General features: G+C 37.2%; 1 pseudogene across 1 annotated transcript in view; it reads right to left on the reverse strand.

Annotated features, from left to right (window-relative positions):
* LOC149568036 (regulator of G protein signaling 1-like) overlaps window positions 1-21,624 on the reverse strand; it is an 89,305-nt pseudogene that overhangs the window by 20,638 nt on the left and 47,043 nt on the right. Inside the window, exon 7 of the transcript XR_016362482.1 lies at window positions 9,819-9,910. The product of XR_016362482.1 is annotated as a regulator of G protein signaling 1-like (transcript). The remainder of the gene's footprint in view (window positions 1-9,818; window positions 9,911-21,624) is intronic.

A 21,624-nucleotide genomic window follows, 5' to 3' on the forward strand; every position in this document is an offset into this window, starting at 1 on the left:
ATGGTTATAAAACAAGGTCTGAAGATGAGATCTAAATTTGCTCCTCACTCGCTGATAGAGACCCCTGATTTATTCTTCCTTCTTTTAGCCTGAGATACTCATTGACATCCATTGAAGCTGCTGGAGGCGATCACCAAGAAATTGACTGGCATGGCAATGTGCACTTGAAGAGAGCATTGAGATCTGTCAACTGTGTACAATTGTATAGATTCCACAGGCACACAAAATGTTTCCAATCTTTTCTCTTTATATTTTATTTCTCCTGTCATCCTTTTATTGACAAACCATAATATTGAATATATTCCATTCTGAAAATCCTCATGACCTGGATTATCTGTGATTGAAACTGTTCATCATATAATGTTCACATACGTCCATCACTTTCTTCGCTAGAGTTTATTGTTTTCACTTACAAACTGTGAGCATTTAATCAAGAGGTTTCAAATTTTACTGCTGAAGAGACTGCTGAATCAAGCAAGGAGCACACACGCTGATTATGACCTATGATGAGGTCCCTGATAAGTTTGGACACTGATACCAGTAGTTTCACTGTTGGTCAGACCTTAGGAATACACCTCTACTATGTCTGTCAGATCTTGTGGGTATTTGACATGCTGTCAGTGCACAAATATATGGGGCACAGATAAGATAATCTGAAAAGAACAACAGTAGTTAAAAATCACTGTGATCTAAATGCTGCCCATCTGCTACTCTCTATGCTGGCTCAGCCTGTGTGTTCTATTCATTCCTCCTTTATGAATAGTTAATGATGGCCTGCGACATCCTCTAAATACTATAATGGCTGAATGATTAGTTTAATTGAAAGCTGCTGGAAGGAAATAGGATAATCTGATCATCTCTGGGTTGCTGCCAAAACTTATAACTTCCACTGCAGACAACAGAAGGTGCATTTTCCTTGGCAGCAACTGCTTTTGCTAGTAATGCTTTCCAGTCCCAGATTCCACACAAGAGTATGCCAGAAATTATATTGATATTGACTCTACTGCAGTTGGGTAAAACATGAGTAAAATCAGAAAACTTGATCTCATAAGCTCTGTTCTTGTCATGCCAGTTATACAGTGAACCACATTTGCATTTTCAACATCCTCCTTCAGCCAAGATCATGCATATCAATTATAATCTCCAACATATACTGTTCTAGACCTCTATGACCATAACTCTTTTGAAGCTCTCAATATCATAAATGGAAATCAAAACTTTGGTGTCCATCAGTGTCCAACACCTATACTAGTCCCTAATCATCTCAGGTTTCCATCCCCAACAATGGGTTTTGCTCATTTTCTCAGACTAGCTTACTAAACTAGTTCAATTAGGCCTAATCCAATTAGCCCTCTAAAGCCAGTTTTTTCGTTCTCATTCAAATTTGGCCTTAACAAGGTATGCATTTCTTTAAAGTTTCATTCCCATTTGGATGCGTCATACAATATACCCAAACCCAAATAGCCTCCTTAAACCTAGGGTTTCCTTGATTTTAGGCTTGTCCACAAAGTTCTTTGATTGAAACTTCCAAACCAATTTCAATACTTCAAAGACCATCACCCATGACCATCTATGTAGTTTGGTCTTGCATTCACGCCCACAAGACACTCCGGCTACTCCAGAACCTCAATTTGATGGCTTAACAATCCAAGTGATCAGCGACAATTTGGTTGCAAAACTCCCAATCAATGGAACTGATGCTCGGGCATTCCAAGTATTGCCTATTATGATTGGAATTTCCTGATGGCAGTCCTCCAAGCTTTTGGCTTTGATTCCCAGGTGTGTAAACTCATCTTTCAGCTTGTCTCTTCCCCCTCTTTGTCTGTTATGGTAAATGGTTCCCCATCAAATTTCTTTTTCCCTTCAAGAGGGTTGAGACAGGGTGATCCCCTTTCCCCTGTTCTCTTCATCATTTTGGCTGATTGCTTGGGAAGGATTATTTCAAGAAAAAGATAGGACCGGAGTCTACAAGGTCTCAAGCCTTCGTCTGGTCATCATTCTTTCACCCATCAACAATTTGTGGACGATACTATTCTGGAGGGAGAGGCTACTGTCTAGGAGGCCAGAGTGTTTAAGGGTTTGCTGAATACTTATACTAAGGGTTCTGGCCAGGCTATTAACTGGGATAAGAGTTCGGTCTACTTCATCAATACTCCGCTGGAGAGACAGAGGAAAATTGCTCGTATCCTGGGAAGTGGTATTGGAACTCTTCCTGCAAGTTATCTTGGAATGCCTTTGGGGTCCAAACCCCCAGAATCATTTTCGAACAGCATCATTGATAGATTCAACAAGAAATTAGCCAGCTGGAAAGGTGCTACCCTCAGCCAGGCTGGCAAATGCACTTTGGTGAAGTCTATTTTCCAAAATCTCCCCACTTATGCCTTAAGCCTCTTTGGGATCCCGTCTAAACAAGCTGACAGAATGGAGAAGATTTAGAGGAACTTTCTTTGGATAGGGGTTGAAGAGCACAAAAGATATCATGTCGCCTGGGACCTTGTTTGCCTTCCCAAATGTTATGGGGGCCTTGGTATTAGGAAAATCAAACATCTCAATAATGCCCTTTTAGCCAAACAGATCTGGCACATTTTTCACAGTACCGGCGAATGGAGGGAAATTATGATTGAGAAATACCTAAGAAGGTAGTCTCTCAGTTTTTTGCTTCATCAGACTGAGATTCCTCAAGCATCTTACATATGGAATGGGATCCTAAAGGCAAAAGTCTTGGCTAAGTCCAAGGCTAAATGGAAAATTGGTAAAGGTAAGAATATCTTATTTTGGCAAGACAATTGGACGAGTCAAGGACCCCTTATTGATCACCCAAATTAAGGTAGATGAGTAGAGCCATGTATGAGAAGATATGGCCTGAATGTCAGTGATTACAGAACAGGTAATGGATGGCATGGCCTGTCTATGATATCCCCGGACCTTAATCCTTTGATGATTGGCCTGAATGCGATTTCCATAAATAATAAGAGCGATGAAGTCATCTGGAGAGATAACTTAAATGGGCAATACTCTGTTGCCTCTGGGTATTTTTCAATGTGGGATAGAATGGAGAAACCCATCTGGGCTAAGGCATGGACTCTTGGCCTTACCCCAAAAATCAACATCTTCTTCTGGCTTTTGCTCCAAGACAAAACCCTTACTCTGGATAATTTAGCCAAGAGAGGTCAGATCATCCCCAATAAGTGCAGTCTATGTAAGCACAAGTTGGAGACGGTCAATCACTTATTTATTCATTGCTCCTTTTCCTCCAAAGTTTGGAACCTCCTGACCACGGACTTTGGGGTCAGCTGGTGTCCGCCGGCCAACATTCAAGAATTCTTCAGCCAATGGAAGAGTGCACACTCAAATTTGATCACTCAACTTATATGCTCCTGGTCCCTCCCACACTTCTACTAGGGCATTTGGAAAGAGCGCAATAACCAAATTTTTAGAGACAGGGAATCCCCTGAGTTTGTTATTGCTGAGAAAATTGAAGGATTAATGAAGGAAAATTTCGCCACCACAAAGGAAGGAAATATTGAAGGTGGGAACAGCAAACAAAGGAAAAAGGATAGGGACAGGAAAAGACAAGAGGCCAGATGGTTTTTTCCCCCTAAAAATTGGTACAAAGCCAATTTTGATGGGGCTACAAAAGGGAACCCTGGCCCTGCGGGCAATGGAGGCATCATCAAAAACAGCTATGGTGGAGGAGTTACGGCTTTTTCCAACCCGCTTGGACATCAAATGAATCACTTCGCAAAAGCCAGTGCTGCTAGTCACATTGTTAAACTAGCCTTGGCTTCTAGGATAGAGAACCTTGGCTGGAGGGGGATTCATTAAATATCATAAATTGTCTCAACGATAACTCTATGCCTTCTTGGACCATTGCGAATGTAATCGAGGAGTTAAAGTCTGACCTGGGTAAGTTCAGCAAGACCTATATCAACCACATGTACAAGGAGGCCAATTCTGCTGCCGATTGGCTCGCCAACAAAGCGGTCACCAAAAATTTGGAGATGACGTGGCATGTCGGCGACAACTTTTCGGCGGCAGTGAATAATTTAATACTGCAAGATCACATCCAGGGAAGTACAAAAGAAATCCAAAATTAATAATGGGAAGATTTGTAAGATTGCACGTCGGGGTGGGAGTTCATGAAAATCATGCGAAACTCTTTTCAAAACTTGATAGCATATACATATGGCACACTTCAAGGGTTGTCTTGAATACAACCATTAAAACTGGTAAATTCAAAAACATTTTCGAGTTTCACAGTTTGAAGTAGGCCGAAGTTTATAAGCAAATTGTGAGTGGGTGGAGGCTTATTGAATCAGAGGAAACCATGGTAGGGGAGAGAAGTAGGAGGTAGCCGTCGGGGGAGGCGAGAAATGGAAAGAGAAACCGAAGGTTTGGCATAAGTTGGAAAAGGGCGAAATCACTAGATTCCTAGAGAAGCTCCATGGATTTGATGTGGGGATCACCAAGATTATGGTGGACTCCTAGAAAAATGGAAGAGTCAAAATCGACGAGGTCACCCACCATGTCAATGCGAATTTGATAGCCTGGGTTGCGGAGATCCCTCTGGAAGGGAGTAACTTCTTCAGAGACAAGAAAATGTCGACAAACGTTGTCAAAGTTTTTGCGAAGGATGAAAAGGAGCTGGATAAGCTCGTCAAGGTGGAGATGTATTACGAGATGGAGTCAATTAAAAAGCTATGGAGGTATTTCCTTAGGATTATCATTGAATATATTTCCCTAGACCCCTGATTTGATAGGATCAGAATGCATCATTTTGTTTTGCTTAACCACTTGAGGCATGGAATCAAAATCTCTTTTCCTTTTTATCTTTTCACCTCCATGAGCAAGGGTATCAAGGGTTTTAAGAGGAAACCTACTACTAACCCAGCCCTTCACGAGGGATTACTCCTCCTGGTCTATGAGTATCTGAAGACTCAAACCAAGGGAAAATCTCTTGGTGATACTGGGTGTGCATCTGAGGAAACTGGGAGTTTAGATTCTGAGGATGTGCATAGCATAAAATCGGAAGAAGAAGACAATGTTTCCTCTAAAGGTAAAGCCCCCAAGGAAGAAAAGAAACCCTCTGCCCGCATTCCCTGCAAAAAGAGCCCCAGAGGACTACCCCCCATTCCCCCTAAGCCTAAGCCTTAGGAGGAGGAGGATAACGATGATGATGTGGACACAGACTCAGAGGAAGAGACGACGGGGGAGGATGATGAGAAGGAGAGGGAGAAGGGGAGGGAAAGTGAAAAGGAGGAGGAGGATTCTGCTGACGCATCAAGGAATCCCAAGAAAAGGAAAGTAGATGAGGCTTTTGATACCAATGCCCAGATCCCTGAGATTCCAGGCCCTGGCCCCACTACCTTTCTGTCTGTAGATATTCAGGGTAAAGAGAGTGGGGAGGTGATAATGAAAAATAGGATGTCTTGGAGGAATTTTAATTCGAATGTAGCTAAATTGGGGATTGTCAGGGAGCCGTTGAATATCCAAGTGATGGAGGACATTGATGGTAAAGACCACTATGATGAACTCATTGACCCTACTTTGGTCGTTATCTCTGATAATGCAAGGGAAACTGGGCTTAACCTTCTGAACAATGCTAAGAACAGCATGATAGACAATTTTCGGTCTATCAAATGGTTATTCCATGAAACTGAAGACCTAAAGGGGAAAAGAAGCCAGGAAGGAAGCCAAAAAATCGGCAACAACCAAGGACACAATGAAGAGGAGAGAAGCCAGGATGGAAGCCAAAAGCACTTCAACGTCCAAGAACACAAGGTTCACTAGGAGGGCAAAATCACCAAGGTTGAACAAAGAGTCTAAAGGATGGAGTTCTCTCATCAGAACCTGGCCAATCAAGTGATCGCCACTTTGAACGCCCTGAATGAGAACATTAACAACCTGGGTGAATTACTGATTAGTGCTGGATTTGGCAGGGAAAAGATAGAGAAGGCCAACTTGGACATTGGGCAGGTTGAGGATGATCCAAAAGAAACCAAGGACCAGGTGGATGCTCAGAACCAAGACCAGGAGGACGCAGACGACAGGAAGACCAATGAAGCTGCAGAGACCCTACAGGTTCTTGATAGAGAGAACTGATAGTTAGTGCTAATTTGTTGTCTTGTTTTTTTCCTTGTGTAGCTGGTTCTTTCTTGTTCTAGTGTAGCTGGTTTTTTGTTTCCTAGTCACAGGCCTGTTGTTTATGGTTGGCTTTTGTTATGCAGTTTCTCTGTAGCTGGACTTTTCTTAATATTTCTATTTCAGCTATGTTGTAAAAACTTTCGGGTTTCAGGATCCCTGTAAAACCTTTTTTACTTAATCAAAAACACCCCACAAAGCCATGGTTTGTTTCAGCCCGTGGAATGGCAGGACAGACCCATTTAGACTCAAAACCCTAGCTGCTAGGAATCTACAAAATCAACAAAAATATGTACAAATCCAATCTACCACAGCATGAATGGGCTCAAACCAATTAGATAAGCATCCACCGCCTATGTAAACCAAGAGTATTCAATTTCAATCTGCTACAAACATGAAATCAACAAAATCGTACAAAATCAAGATGTTGCTCAATAGCAAGAAATTGCTCAAACTATGCTCAATTGATTGTACTCCCTCCAAGTTGGTTACTTACAAGTTTTATATGACTCTTGGATTAGTTAGTGCACCCTCTAATTGATTGGGATCCATAACTTGGTGATTTGGCAACTTTTCACCAAAAACTTGAAAAGTTGCAATGTTTGCACTTTTGAGGAACTTTTCAACTTTTGAACAACTTTTGCTCTACAGTCCTCAAATCTCTTCCTCATGACTCCAAATCACATAGGAAGATGAATTTTTAGCCAAGATGGCATTTCCAAGTCTTAGTCAACCTTTGACCAAGCGCTGACCAGCAATGCCCAGTCAGAGCAACTTTGCCTAGAAACCAATATGACCTATCTAATGAACAACTAGTGTTCCCAACCTTGTCTAATTGTTCTCTAGGCTCAACCTAACTAGGTTTGTTTCCTTAAGGGTTTATTACATTCACACAAACTCCTAATCCTATTTCTACCCTCTAGAAACAAAATAGACTAGGTGCTCCTGCACCAGGTCCCTATTTGTAATGGGGCCTATGTGCTTACAACACAACAATAAGTTAATAACTAGACCTAATGTTAAGCATGTCACAAGTATTGGTGTTTATTATATTTAGGAATATGTAATATACACTTCAAGATATAAACCTTTCCTCTTCCTTATATCTTTTACTAGGAGCCAAACCTCTGAGCCAACAAAACGCCAACATGGTCAAGAACCTGTCCAAGCCCGCCAACTTCTCAAGGTTCAACTAGAACAGTGCAAACTAAATCTTCTCCACTATAAAAAGGGTATTCAACATCTTTACTTTGTTTCATCAATTAAACCCAAGATACAATCCAAGATCGCATCATCCCAATTATTAGTCTGAGGATTTCAAGAGGCAAAGAGACCTTGAAAGTACCTCTCAATCTCGGCCCCAATTACAATTTTAGTCCTTCATCGTCGGTCCATATGTATAATCCATTCTTTGGTACACAACCCACTAGTTATGTTTTATAAATAGTCGTTGAAATTCATCAGCACCCTTTGTTTTCTTTAGTTGTCCATTTCTTTCACTTGGATCCAAAATTGCATCCAAATCACTGCGTAGAATTATCCTATCATTGTTTAAATCCTTAATATTTCTACCCACATAATCCCAGACATCTTATTTTCCTTGGTTCCTATATGACCATAAATATTAAATAAGTCAAACTCAATATTCACTTAACACCTTCTAACTGAACATAGCATCTAGTTGTGGTCTGATTTAGTATGTGAAATACGTATGTTATTTGTATCCCACATTATCCCCATGTCTCTACTAACACCTTGGGCATCCTGGAAGTGCCCTAACCAGATTTTGCAATATTTAATGAGTTTTCCTCCATCCTAACTACATATCTTGGTTTCCTAAAGTAAAATAATATCCAGCATAAGCTTCTCAATGTGATGCCTAGCCAAGCGTCTTTTGTCAGGGGTAGTTAAACCCTTGACATTCCATTAAACGATCTTTATTGTTCTCTACTAGAGGTCATGGCTCCCTTGGATTTAATCAAAAATTCCTTGATACTTGGAAGGCCTTTCATTAATGCCTCCTTGTTTTGTTTGTTAGTTTTCTTTCTCTTCCCTTCTCCATTCTTCCCAAAAGCCCTTGTCACTAATTGACTTATGGATTGAGGATCTATCACCCAAAGCCCATCTTCTCCAAAAACAAATGCTCTGAATTCTCTGTCTGCAATTTCTTTCTCCTCCCCTCCTCTTGTTATCTCCATACCTTCTCTATCTACCAATTCATGTTGACCTTCCACAAACCACTCCAAACTTTCTTGTTTTTGACATTTCTCTGCTAACCATTTGTCAGGTTTAAATTGTTTCTTGTCTTTTGTGGTGAGTCAACCACATTCTAACCCAGCTCTCTCTTCCTATTGGTCCAATTTGACCCTGCCTATTGTGAGCCTTTGTTGCTCTTACCAATGCCAAGAGGGCATAAACCTAATTGTTTCTCCAAAGTCCCCAAAGATTTGTGCCACTCCATTCAATTTCTTTCCAAGTCTAGCACCCTCAAAATCGAGGATACCTCTAGCCCCTCCTGATTTAAATTTTTCTTAGGAGGTTGATTGTCAAGTCAAAGATTTAGGGATCCATTTTTCCAACATTTTGGGTTTTATTCAACAATCATCTTCACCAAGATAGATTTTCCTACATCTCATACAAAACATTTTCTCCTCCTTGATTTCTACTTTCTAGATCAAGTGATCTCCATAAACATATAACCATGGTTCCTCTAGCATCAACCTAACTGCCGCAATTTTTAGCCAAGCATATAAGTATGAACCGCTTTCTATTATATTCTTGTTTTATCCTAGCACTCCTAAGACCAATACTTCATAGGTATGTTGTGTAGCCAAATCTAACGTGGCAGATCATATGGTTATAGTTGTAAAGGGTTGAAAATGGCAAACCACTTCTGCATATATAATGGACTTTCTCCCACTATCCAAAGACCTCCCAGGAGAACCTTTTCTCTTTCTTCCTAAGAACCAAAGATAGCAACAAAAAAGCCCTTTAGCAGAAACTTGATAATTTATTGTATTTTCCATTTTCTGAAATTCATACGCTAATTTTCATCCTCTCAATATTTTCATCCTCTCAATCTTGGGCCCCGTAAATTGACAAACTATAGCCAATTCTTGTCACTATTGAAAGATACTACAATTCTCTATGGAATGTTGGAATCATATTACAGTCTATATTATTACAAATGCAGCAGGCAAGGAGAAGGTGAATAAACATGAATCACAACCGCTTTAATAATGAATAGCATGTCCCTCATTAAGAGATACAACTAATTTCACATAATATTGACTTCATATTTGGACCACCACCTTTACAAATAAAGTTTTCTACTTCAAATCAAAGATCGTTTGAAACTAAAGAATGATGCAGCTGGAATATTAGTGAGAAGCAAGAGTTACAGCTAACACAATGTAATTAGAATCTGCAATAAATAGTTTCAGCTGAGCCTATTACAACCACCCAAATTAAAATCCATCTTCAAAACTAAATATTTAGCACTGATACATGAGACGTGACTTGCAAAGTTGAAAGGAATTTGTGATGATTCAATTATTAATAAATACAGCCAGCAAATGCCACATTCAAAGCAATAAGATTAAATGCATTTCAAAAAATGCTTAACAGGTTGGAGATGTAAATTTTATTTTCTTGACAAAGTCAAAAATGTTACATACCGTAAGCATCAATGTAAATCTAGATGCAACCATAAGTGATGTTGTTTCTTCATGGCGCACTTCATTTGCAATGTAAAATGCAATCCAAACTCCTGAGATGAATTTTTAGAAGGACTGTATATTAGTTTTGTCAAATGAATATAATGAAGTACATCATACATGACATATTAATAAATGTAAAGCTAATGTAACCATAAGCCATGTCGTTTTTCAACACTACAAACTATTGTTTGCAATGTAAATTGCATTCCAATCTTCTATGCTAAATTTCTTACTGGACTAGTGCATTAGTTTTCTCATATGAATATACTATGATACATTATACACAAGAAAAAGATGGCATGAGATAAGTTACATTTTGGCGCATATGTTCAAACAAATTCAAACTTGGCTATTCCTATAAGGACATCTACTTCTTTTAAAATGTAAAAGCTCTAGTTAACTCCACATATATGCATGTACACATATTTGCTAAGTAGAAAATAAGCTATAATCGAAATCAACCAAAAACATTGTATGGTCATTGATAAGTCTCATGTGCATTGGATTAAACATTTAATGTCGTTTATAAAGAAGGCACAAACTTTCTTCACGAGTCTATTTTCAACAGTGAAACCTAATGATGCACACCTGGCCCAAACCTTGGAATACCCAAAACAGGGACATCCCCAAGAAGGGTACTTGGAGTACCTACTCCACGTACCCTTGTCACTGCATGAGCTCCATCGTTTCTCAATCGCACCCCCACTACACCAATTGCGTTCTTGGGGAATCCAAGACGTCCCGAGAGAAAAGGAATTGAAAGAGTGATAGGAGTGTGGTTGGAGTCATTGGAGTGTGATTGCAATTGATTGTAAGATCAAAAGAAGCAGGATTCATCAAGCACAAGCTAGGGTTTTCAGAATTTTTATTTTTATTTTTTATGATTTTCATTTTTATTTCTAAAATTAAAAGTTGAAATTGAATGCATAGTTGATTGTTGTTTCTAAATTCTTTTTCATTGTTTCTTGTTAAAAGTATGTTCATTTTTCAATGTTGTTTTGGAACTTTGAATACACTCTTGTTTCTAAATGCTTGAATGTATTGTTATTTGATATTATCAACTTATCTGAATTTCTAAATTAGTGTAATGCTCCCACTATTAGGGTTAGCTTGGAACGAATATTACCTGCAAAAAAAAGTCAGACTTAAACAATAACAAGTGTAAAGATATTATTCTACAACTACCCTCTATCTTAACCCCAAACCATAAAAGATGTCTCCAGATTGGGATAACTAAACTCCTAAGGATCTTTGGGTCCTAAACAATATATCAATTCTAGTATCATCATCGATTACTTCTCTGTCTTCTCTAGAATTCTCCCTCTAAGTTTCTTCCTAGAAGAGGTAACCTTTGTCCAAGGCCCTTAACACGTATGCATATGATGACATCAAAGAAATGTTTAGGCCATTTTATCAATCTAAGGCATGTCAATCAGGTGGAGATTATATCAATCTCACATACCAACATTATAGAGATGATATCAATCTCAGGCATGTCAGTCATATGGAGATTATAAATCTCGCCTACCAGCATTATAGAGATTCATTAGTCTCGAGTCTGTCAATTAGATGGAGATTACATAAATCTCACATACCAACATTATAGAGATTATAACCATCTAGGTGGTGCCGGCTGCATGGGGAGTTATGCCCATCCTTGGTACTAACACTAAATATTTTTAAGATTACTCTCTTCCCTTTTCAAGGAACTCTCTTGATATCTTCAATAAATAAATATTTTAATAAAATAACATCATCTATACATATCATCCATTTGAAGTTTCACACGTGTACATTTTATATGAATGAATATATATATATATATAGACATAGACATACATATGCATAATTTATTATCAGATATATTATGCAATTACAATATCTCATTTTATATTTGGCTATATAGAGATAAATAATTACGAAAGTAAAACTAATAATATAACATACCTTATATATGCATACCTTTACGATGCCTTTACTACCTTTTAGAGCTTCCTTTCTTCTCATGTTAAATGTATGCCAAGAGGTATGCAATCATATCTCTTTGTTTTCTTATTATAATTTCTCCTTTTGATACCGTTCTCTGTAATGTCTCCTTTTGGGACATTAGAAGATTCAAAGACATATTCATATAATATTAAAATTGTCTATGAGAGCGTATATAAATAGGGGCAATTTAATATTATAAGGTGGGCTAAAAGTGACAAGGAGGGATAAGACAAAAAAGCCAAGAGGGAAGTCAAAGAGTACAGCTTTGTGGATTAAAAGGAGAGAGGCTCATTGAGTCAGATATGCTTGGTTTATGATTCAAATTTATGTTTCTCTCTTGCAAGAGTTATTTAGAAAGCTTCAGCTTTCAGCCAGTGTGAGGACGTAGCCCCTCGTGTTGGAAGGCAGTGGACACAAACCCATTGTCCGTGGAGACATCACGTCAAGTGTCTCACGTGTGCTTACAAGTTCTTTTCTTAGTGTGTCAATCTAACTGTTAAACTGTGTTCAGATTGGACTTTGAAGACTAGTTATTGTATTGTTGTTGTATAATGCAATAACATGCTTTAAGGACTTTTATGAGAACTTATTGGTTTTATATTGTTAGTTTGTAATGCGATTTCATACGTTTGAGTTCTAAATATTATATTCAAGAAGAAACCAGGTAAATATCTATTGGGAATATTTCTTATGGTTTATATTACTGGTTTTTTATAATGCAGCTTCATATCTTTATGTTCTAAATGTTATCTTAAGAAAGAAAGTGGGTCAATACCCATTTGGAATATTTCAATGGTATCAAAGCCTATTTTCTTGCCAGCCTATAAGTTACAATAGAGCCAGATTTATAAAAGGGTTTACCAAGAAACATTTTATGCTAAGAGGAAATTTATAGAATTTATGAGATTGAGTTTTGAACATACAATTGCGTGAATCTGTCTTCTTATTTCAGAAAACCATTACAAACCAGAACCAAGAAGTTAGGCACCTTTTTGAGGTTCATGTTCTGACGCTTAAATCATCCTGAAAAGTTTGGCAAATATTTGTGGGAACTGTTCAGCTTTGGCGCTCTCCAATGAGAAGATTTTATTTGCAGTGTTAAAGTGGAAGCAAATATATATATATATATATATATATATATATATATATATATATATAGATATATATATATATATGTTTGGACTCTAAAGTTTTTATAGACAAACTTTTGAATATATTTCTATTGGGGCTCTATTGTTTACTCAAAAGCCTTTAGTTTAAAAATGGAATCGCATGTAAGCTATTTTATAGTGACTGGATTAAAACGAGGCTAGTTAAATAGGTGTTTGTACTATAGGGAACATTGGGCAATAGTAACAATAGGGTGTAACATTACTCTAATACCCAGAGCCACTTCTATGGAGCTCTAACCAGTATAGACAGGAGATGATAGCGTTGTACAAGTTCTATCGTATATGAGGCTGTAGATGGGTAGAGTGCGGGCAAGCCAACTCGCAGATCAATCCCAGCAGTAGACACGGGAAGTAGAGGCAACAAAAAGGTTGTTCGGGAGTCTTAGTCATTACTAAACAAGTCGACTGAACACCTATCGACATCTGCTCCTTCGCGGCTTCATCCCGAAGTGGGAAGGTAATCGTGAAAGAAACAGATGCTCAAGTGCAAGGCCTATGATATGTTGGCCTTGTCATTATACAGCTATAAGGATAGTCCCGAGAGCTTTGTTCTAGTGTACCGGGTGTGTAGATATACCCCAACACAAGCTATAGTGTCACAATAAATCATTTCAATTTTTGTGAAATCCGACATTCTTCATGGTAGAAGCACCATTTAAAAAATTGCAGATTCAAGGAAGCAGTGTCAGTGTCGTGATGTAAGGAATATAATGGAGGAGCCATTTTTGGTGTAGTGGAGGGTAGTTACAACTCCAAAACTCAACAGAGCTACAAACAGTATCGTTAGCAATTACCTGAGCTATCAAATAAATTCTTTTAATGGAAACAAGATTACATGGCCAAGACTTATATTTGAGCAATCAAAATAGTGAAGTGACACTTTTACATTATGCAGGGAAAAAGATTTTAAATATTTCTATATTATCGGACAGGAATGATCGATTGGGGGTTGGAGTGTTGTAACGGCAAGGATGTTTGTTGAAGTGCTCATATTCCATTACGCGGAAAGTTTTGGAGCAGAAGTAACCGCCATGAAGAATTTGAAACACCAGCTATTATTGGGTAATCGAGCAACAAAACAAGTGTTTGCGATCCAGTAAAACTATTTATGGGTGGAAGAGTTTTGTCGAAGTAGGAAATTCCACGCGACCGTCGACAGTAGAGGGAGATGCGCGACATTTTGGCATTAACAATTATGATGATAGTATTACACAGGCTCACTTCAATGGATTAAACCTATTGGTTCGAAAGAAATATTGTCTCATGTTTTTCAGACTAGAAGACCACGAATTTGTCGAGCATCATTGGGAATCTTCTAAAAGGCATGGATTAAGTTGAAAGGAGGAAATCAAATGGATATAACAATGATACCTACATAATTCATCTTTATACTTAATGTTAGAATTGTAGTTAGAAGAGAAGTTTCTATAGAGCAGAATCAATATTGGACTCTTCATGCTCAACCAATTGTAAGCATTACACAAAATTGTAACAGAGCTCCTTGAGTGATCGAACCTCTACAATTATTCTTATCAATTCGGATAGGAAACAGTTTTGTCTTGATGATTGGAAATTAATGAAGCATCTAGTGCTAAGAAAGTCTATACAGCAAGGAATGAGGCATTGATGTAGGAAGAAATTAAACCAAATACAGTTACAACTGCACCAGTGCTCTATTGCAAAAATATTTTATCATCTAGGGTGCGTGGAGTTTTAAATTTTAATTAATGCAAGTCAAGCAAATGCTACAACAGGTGATGCAAGCTATCAGGATGCCCTAGATTGTGTTGGAGCTATTGCCAACCTTCTTGAAGTTAGTCTAGAAGCGATTTTGATTGGATCAACTGGTGTTATAGGTCACCGCATAAAAAGGGAAGCTCTACTAACCTCACTTCCAAAATTGGTGTGTTCACTATCTTCAACTGTTAAAGGAGTTGATTCTGCAGCTGTAGCTATCACAACAACCAATCTTGTTAGCAAAAGAAAAGCCCTTGAGATTTAGATATGTGGAGCAACTATGAGAATTGGGGGGCATTGCAAAGGTTTTAGGAATGATTCATCCAAACCTGGCTACAATGCTCAATGTTATAACTTCGGATGCAATGGTATCCAATTAGACAAGGAGGAAGATGTTGGAATATCGATGCACTCCCTTGTAGTGTAAATGCATGCCTAAATTACCATTGATGACTCAATGAAGAAGTTGTGTTGAAATTATTGCAGTGTCGATGACAAACCTTCTACGATGAGTAGTGATAATAGGATACGAGAAACAAACACGCAAATTGTCTGACATAATTTCAGAGTATTTGAGTAGAAGGATAGAGGGTGAAGCTTGCAGCAAAGGATTTATGTCTATCTAAAAGTTGGATTTTGGTGTTGCTGAAGCAATCTAGTGATGTCGTGCGTCCACCAACTGTTTGACAACATTATTTGAGCAAATTGGAAGCTTTGGGTTGGAGTTGAGTCCATAATAGAAGTTGGGGAAAATGCCTAATCAAGACAAGAATATAAAAGAGCTTGCTCAAAATAAACAACTAACCCATAATCTCCAATCGGATATAAGGGCAGATATACTCTAACATTTATAACAAACATAACAAATTTCCAACAGGAGTTCAAAGCAATTTATTAATTTCTGATTAAATGAACTTCCATCAAAAACTTCAAAATAAGACTAATATCGCAAAAAAGAAATATTTTGAATTGGTTCAGGATCTCCTTGCAAAAGACTAGTGCAAAAATTTGTATGAAGAGTTTCCAGCAGGCCAACATCATCTAACAGAGGATCTTGAAAAAGAAAAGCAGACAACTACCATTGATTTACAGCCTTCTCGTGATCACATAAAAGATGTTACACAGAGTGCAAGTTTTACGTTGGTGATTGGGAGGTTAACTTTGACAAACAGGTTGATGAAGTCAGTTGCACATGAGGTAATAGAAGGTTGGAGTCTTTGTATGATAAGCCTTTTATATACACATGTAACATGGCAACACTTTTGCCTTTGCATACAAATCAAAAGAGTGGGGGAAAGGAGGCCTATGGTTTTGAGAGGTGTGATGAACCATATGTTTCTTATATCCATGACATAAATTTATTGGAACAATCCAAGATGACACTGCAAGACAATGAACTACTTCAACATGACAACAATGAAAAGCGTACTTTAAAGAACCAGCTGAAGGTTAGTGAAGACATGGTTGTGGCATCTTTGGTAAGTAATGACAGCACTCAGAGGATGGTGGAGGATCTCCATAGGAAGGCTCAAAAGGGAGTGAAAGAAGATTGGCCTGTTGCTGATTTGAGGGTAGTCAAAACAGCCCTTGAATCTATGAAATCAAATTATTTATGTTTGCTTTCCAACAAGGATTATACTCTTAAGGTTGCTGGAATATATGTCGGTCAGTTGAATAAAGAAAAGAATGAGATTATGGAGTTCAACAGGGAGCTTAAGGATGTTCGTGAGGCGTTGGATGATACTCAATTTTCTCTTCAAGAAGCAAAAAATCAGATCAGGATCATGAATCATTTTTGAGAACACGAGGGTAAAGAGAGACAGGAGTTTTTCCAAGAAGTAATTGATGAACTTGATAGCATTCAATAGACGTATGACTTAGATAGTTGCCCCAAAATACCAAATACCAAAACTTCAGATCACATTCAATTTGTTGACAACCCTTTGTTTGAAGTAGATGCTGATTGAACTTCCAATAATTCCCTTTTTGAGTTAAACGAGGGAACTCTTTTCGATTGTCATGAAGAGGATGATCTTGACTTAAGAATATTGGATCTAGATACAATTCCTAGCAGTGAATCTTGGTCACGAGATTGGTGTGGTGAATTGACTACATCCACTCGCCCTTTGATCAATTCAAATATGGTTCCTGATTTCAATCCATATAGGAATTGGATGGATTTCATACATCAGCTATTGAATAGATCTTGGTGGAGTGTTGTTGAAAGTTACGTTTCAATCCTAGGAAATGGTTTTTCGGCTTCATTCTTATTCAGAGCACCTATGTACTTGGGGGTTCTCCAAATTGACGACAACAGCATGATATTTGATATGCCCCTAGTGTTGTTTTTAGCTTTTGAGCAGCTTGTTTCTTACATCATCTATTTAGGTTAGGTCCTCACCATCCACTGGGTTACACATAGCTCCTTAATACATTTCTACCTCATCATATCAGTTGGTCATAACAACAAGGTTTGGAATCCAGGTGTTGACCAAATGTATCTATGGCTTGTTGGTGATTTTGTTGTAGTTCTACTCGGTTTGAGACTGGATGCAATGATAATCAGAGTTGTACAGCCTAGCGATATTTCATAGATTAACATGGGATCCAGGGATCTGGTTGATGGATGGATTGGAATTTGACACCTTGCTTTGTAGTATGGCAGGATTTGTTTTCAGATTGGGCTACAGAGCTACCTACAAATTCATATGGGGTCTTGGTAATGATTATTTGAGGACAAGCAATCTCGAGGAGGGGAGATTTGTAATGTCTCCTTTGGAACATTAGAAGATTCAAAGACATATTCATATAATATTAAAATTGTCTATGAAAGCATAAATAAATAGGGGCAATTTAATATTATAAGGTGGGCTAAAATTGGCAAAGAGAGATAAAATGAAAAAGTCAGGACGGAAGTCGAAAAGTCAAAGCTTTGTGGATTAAAAGGAGAGAAGCCCATTGAGTCAAATATGCTTAGTTTATGATTCAGATTTCAGTTTCTCTCTTGCGAGAGTTATTTAAGAAGCTTCAACTTTCAGCCAGTGTGAGGACGTAGCCCCTCATGCCAGCAGGCAGTGGACGTAAACCCATTGTCCGTGGATAAGTCACGTTAGGTGTCTCGCATGTGCTTACAGGTTCTTTTCTTAGTGTGCCAATCTAACTATTAAACTGTGTTTAAGATTGGACTTTGAAGACTGGTTATTGTATTGCTCTTGTATAATGCAATAACATGCTTTAAGGACTTTTATGAGAACTTACTGGTTTATACTATTGGTTTGTAACGCAATTTCATATGTTTGAGTTCTACATATTATATTCAAGAAGAAACCGGTTAAATATCTATTGGGAATATTTCCTATGGTTTATATAATTGGTTTTTTATAATACAATTTCATATGTTTATGTTCTAAATGTTATCTTGAGAAAGAAATCGGGTCAATACCCATTTGGGTTATTTCATTCTCCTCCTTTTTACTTAGTCAAAGGTATTTATAAATCTTGTTTTATTTTGTCATCTATGTCCTTCTGGAAAGTCTCAATCTTTTATAATCTTAATACTTTGAAAAGTCACAAGACTTCACTATTATGATATTTTCAAAAAGTCACAACACTTGATAACTACAACATTTTCAAAGAGTCACAACTATTCATAATTACAACTCTTTTGAAGAGTTGCATCCTTTTATCATTGCAACCCTTTGAAAAAGTTGTTTTCTTGTTTTCTTTGCTTTCCTTTCCTCTTCCATTCATCATTCTTTAACTCCCCTCTTCTCCTCTTCTTTCTTCCTCTTTAAAATGAACTTTCCTCCCTTTTATATCTTAATTTGACGGAGTCGGATCTCTTTATTACATATCTCTTGAATTTTTTTAATTTATATCATTCTATATTATATTATTTATTTTGTATTCATTATCATTTATTACTAAATCATTTTTAGAGGATTACATATTTTCTACAATAATTTTTCTTGTAGTTAAGTTTACTTATTCATTCATTCATTGTAATTTTATTATTATTTAATTATTTTATATCTAATTTTAGATATTATTTTACTGATAATAGATTATAATATTATTATTTCTTTTTTATATTTAAATATATGATTTCATTGTTCTTATTTATTTAATAATATTGTATTATGTAATTATTATTAAAAATCTATCTTAAAATGGTGATATGACAATCAGGCTGAAACATCAAACTAGTTTCTTAACACTTTTTTCAATTACTAATTAGGCTGAAACTTTATCATTTTGTAAAATACAATGTCTAAATGGCCTCTCATAGTCAATAATATAGTGAAAAGACATAGAAATGCATTTTGCGGGTGCAAGTTTAAGTATGAACATTAGCATGAAGAAAGTGAGCATGGGGCTAATCCAAAAGCCGAATCTAGTTATGCTGTGCCAGGACCAAATGTTATAGATTGCCCCTCTTAGAATTTGAGAGAGTTTTTTATGGATCCTTATGATGACAAGTCTCATCTCAAACAATTTGAAATAAAAGTATCAACCTCAATGCCTCTAGTGGTGGCACGAGAAAATGGAAATGCATTTTTTGTGGTGTAGAATGGTTTGGCAGCATTACTAGATTTAATGTACACTAACAATTTTAGAATCAGCTTTTGGACCTATGTCAGAATCAACTTCCCGGCCTTCATCTATTCAGAGTTTAGTAGGGGAGGGAAACAAATGAAAACACAAATCAAGAAGTTCAAGTAACCCCATAGCAGATTTATTTAATGTGCACCATAAAGATGTTGATTTTCGGTTTCACATTCTTAGGATGGCTATTGAGGAGGTTGGGCCACAAAATGTGATCCAAGTAGTGACAAAGCCAGCACAAGTGTGCAAAGCTATATGGAAGCTTGTTGAGGCAACCTATAGACACAATTGGTGGACATCATGTTGTGTGCATGCCATGAACAATGCATTCAAGGGCATCGGAAAAATACACTGGATTAAAGGAGTGGTCAATGATGCGAGAGTAGTCTAGATGTTTTTCTGCGATCACCACACTTCACATGCACTCCTCAAGATCTTCAGGAAGGAGTTCTTGAAACCAGTTAAGACTAGATATGAATCATATTACATTCTCTTGGAGAGAATGGTTGAGTTGCATGGGCCACTACAACTCACGGTTATGACACAACAATGGAATTAAGTGGGTTGAGGCCAAGAGAAAGAAGGGGACGAGGGTGAAGGACAGAGTGAAGAGTGATCAATTTGGAGTGATGCCAAATACATAGTCTCCATCCTTAGGCCATTTTTCTAAGTGATCAATAATGGTGATGGAGGTGTACCTACCCTTGGAGAGGTTTATGAGTGCATTGGTTCTATGCTTGGTTAAATGAGGGTGGCATACAAGAGAGTGACCCTACTTTAACATTCTACAATGAGCACATTCAGCCAATCATTCACCACAAATGGGAGAGATTAACACTCCTTTGCAAGTAGCTGCCTATGCATTTAATCCTAAGGGGTACATGCTTGGGCTTGGTAGAGTTACACCACTTCAAGATGATAAGGTGAAGGCAAGTTTCTTTAGGTGCATTGGTAAGATGTTTGAAGTTGATATTGTTGATGAGATTCACTCTGAGTGGATGGAATTTTCCACTCTTACAGGTAGTCGGTACTTCAATATTTATTATTCTTTATTTACTATTTAGAGTTTAGTAACTTCAATTTTACTATTGAGTATGTTTATAACATTATGTTATAATATTATGTTCTTATTACTTGGAACTAGCAAAGATGGATATCCGAACTATGGCACAAAAGCATCATGTTTTGTGGTGGAAATGTCATGGATCACAAAGGGCATAGATTACCACACTAGCCATTCGATTTCTATCTCAGGTTTGTTCCTTAGCTTTAGAACCTATTTAAGTTTTTAAAGGAACTTAAAGAGTTTTACTTTTCAAGTTTTCTCACATTGGTCATTTGTTTTCTATCTCAAGTTTCTAGTTTTTCAACTACAAAGAGGAACTAGTCTAATTATAGTTTCATCTACTCTGTTAAGAGGAACAAACTTACCTCTAAGAGAGCGGAAAAGCTAGTTTTTGTACACTTTCTTGTGTATTGTAGATTGCACAACATGTGTACAAAGAGAGCCCAGCAACATGATGGGGTCTAGATCTATAGGATCCATCTTAGATTCATGAGGATGACATTGCAGGAGAAACAGATGTACAGCTAATTGGTGCTCCTTTTTTGGAACTTGACAATGAGAACTCAAAATCTAGTAGTTCTAGTGATGAAGACTTTGGTTTGGGGGATGATTAGAGGCCTCCCTTCACTACATTTTGTCATTTTGACACGATCTTGTACTCATTTTGATATCATATCATGCTACTCATTGTAATCATCTTTATGATATTTGAATCTTTGATAAGTCTACTATAAATGGAAATCCTATTTGTTGATAATTTGAATTTCTATTTGAATTTTGATTTCTGAACATTACTATGGAATTGGGTACATTACAACTTACTATGTACAATGTTTCTATGTTGAATGTTCAATAGTTTTAGTTTGTGTTGCAATTTTGCTATGTTCAAGTAATTCAAGAATCAATTTGGTATGATATTTTGTAACATTTTCAAGTTTTATATGTATAGTATGTAACACCCCTCCCATCCCTTTCAAATTGAGGGCATTTTTTTCCCGTACCAAAAACTTGTCCCATTGTCCCCCTGTCCTGACGTCCCCCCATGCTAGTGTTACATTACTATTCAACAATTTGCAAAATATCATTACTAAAACAAAAACTGACATCACAAAGGTAGAAAAGTTTGAAAATTGAAATTAAAAAATTAAAAAATAAGAATTTTAAGAAGTTTATAATTAATAAATTCAATATTAAA

Source organism: Cupressus sempervirens, chromosome 3 (genome assembly GCF_028749045.1).
Source record: "Cupressus sempervirens isolate cs-2001-9-10 chromosome 3, ASM2874904v1, whole genome shotgun sequence".
NCBI lineage: Eukaryota > Viridiplantae > Streptophyta > Pinopsida > Cupressales > Cupressaceae > Cupressus > Cupressus sempervirens.